General features: G+C 37.0%; 1 protein-coding gene across 1 annotated transcript in view; it reads left to right on the top strand.

Annotated features, from left to right (window-relative positions):
- Positions 1-2,235, top strand: part of LOC106879348 (uncharacterized) — a 40,923-nt gene that overhangs the window by 34,223 nt on the left and 4,465 nt on the right. The window lies entirely within an intron of this gene.

The raw sequence follows: 2,235 nt of genomic DNA, 5'->3' as shown, positions 1-2,235 counted from the left end.
ATATATATATATATATATACAGTTATATATGCACCCTAATTTACGTGTATATACAAAATATATATGTATATGCATATATATGTATTTTTATATGTGTGTATCCCCATATATATACATACATGCTTTTATATGTGTTTATGTATATATGTGCGTATATGCATATGTGTATATGTGTTTATGTATATATGTGCCTCTGTGTGTGTTTGCTTGTCTACGTGCATGTGTGCTTGCTTATGTGTGTTTGTATGCATGTCAATGTCTATATACGTGTGCTTCCCATTCCCATAATCAACGATATAGATCTAAGAAGTGACGTGACGCAGGTATATCAGCTGATTTGTCGACAATCATTCAGTAGAATAAAAGAACTGACCTGAACGCATCTTGTGTTAACTATAATAGACATGAATCCTTACCTGATCAGCTGTTGCCCTCTTCCTTCTACACAACTCATTCCGACCCACATTCAACACTGATTACGGATCTAGTACGACATAGCTAGTATATTCTAGACTAGACACTCCCAACGTTTATTAAAATAAAAGTAGGTTTTCTTTGTTCTTGGTTTTAATCCTGTAAGTACGAAGAAACTGTTTGGTATCTAATTCAATTGTAAAATCGCTATTTCACGTAGCATGAAAATTAACACGTTGGACATTACTTTCAGGAAGTGTGAAGCTGTTCTCAATGACCGATTCCATAATGCGATATTTTAAGTGGTTTCCCTAAAAATGGTTTCCCTAAAAATGGTTTCCCTACGTAGATGGGTAGTAAAATATCTGGTACTTCTACTGTTAATTTGTATGATTTTCGACAGCTGTTAAACATAGTGGGTGCGTCTGTGTGTGTGTGTGTGTGTGTGTGTGTGTGTGTGTGTGTGTGTGTGTGTGTGTGTGTATGCATGTATGCATGCATGCATGCATGCATGCATGTATGTATGTATGTATGTATGTATGTATCTATGTATCTATGTATGCATGTATGCACACGCACACATACATACACATACACATATACACATACATTGCAAAGAAAGTGTATTTTCATATTATCTTAGTGAAATCAATGCGAATCAATGGCCTTCCAACATTATAGACGTAATCAGTTTCAGAATGACTAAAAGTTAAACGTAAGCAGTCATCAATATGTTGGATAGTCTTTGTTGGTCGCTTTTAGGTTTATTACACTGGTCAACACATATTTTCTGGCACAAGGTTTATCGATGGTTTTTAACTAATTTTGGGGTGCTGAATCCAAATCCGGCATCAGATTTTGTCTATCACATCAGATTTTTGAGATATAAAATCTTTTAATTTTGCTAGAAACAGCTATTTAAATTTCATAAAGAAAGAATTAAACATACTCTTTTATTCTTACTTGTTTCGGTCATTTGACTGTGGCCATGATGGAGCACTGCCTTTAGTCGAGCAAATCGACCCCAGGACTTATTCTTTGTAAGCCTAGTACTTATTCTATCGGTTTTTTTGCCGAACCGCTAATTACGGGGTCGTAAACACACCAGCATCGGTTGTCAAGCGATGTTGAGGGGACAAACACAGACACACAAACATATACACACACATATAATATATACATATATACGACGGGCTTCTTTCAGTTTTGCGTCCACCAAATCCACTCACAAGGCTTTGGTCGACCCGAGACTATAGTAGAAGACACTTGCCCAAGGTGCCACGCAGTGGGAATGAACCCAGAACACAGCCACTCCTGCACCTATGTAATTTTTAATAAACCAAAACAGAAAGAGAGTAAATGCACATCAACAAGTAAGAATTAAGCTTGGTTATAACAAAATGTGATTACAAAATCTCTATTCATGGTGGTCATTCATTCTGATCATTTTATTACTGCAAGAACTTCCTCTTTTTTGACGATCTCTTGTGCACAGCTTCTGGAATATCTCTCATCCAGCTCTAGCAATAATCTACCATCATGTTTAAGTCTCATCGGCCTTGGTAGTGTTCTTCCATTACTTTTACATCTTGATGAAAGTGTTCGCCTGGTTTTTCGCTAACATCACCCGGGTTCTCTGGAAAATCACCCAACTGACTGTGTAAATAGTGTAATTTAATGCTCATTCTACATCCAAGAGCTTGCAAACTCAAGAGCAACTCCTCCACAGTCTTTTGATAATTGTCAGCTTTCCTGTTCCCGAGGAAATTCTGAACCACATCAGAGAAGACATTCCAAGCTCTAGCCTCCGCCGCACTCATT

This window comes from Octopus bimaculoides, chromosome 2 (assembly GCF_001194135.2).
Source record: "Octopus bimaculoides isolate UCB-OBI-ISO-001 chromosome 2, ASM119413v2, whole genome shotgun sequence".
Lineage (NCBI taxonomy): Eukaryota > Metazoa > Mollusca > Cephalopoda > Octopoda > Octopodidae > Octopus > Octopus bimaculoides.
The sequence above is the reverse complement of the archived record's forward strand: the minus strand, read 5'-3'. Positions and strand labels throughout refer to the sequence as shown.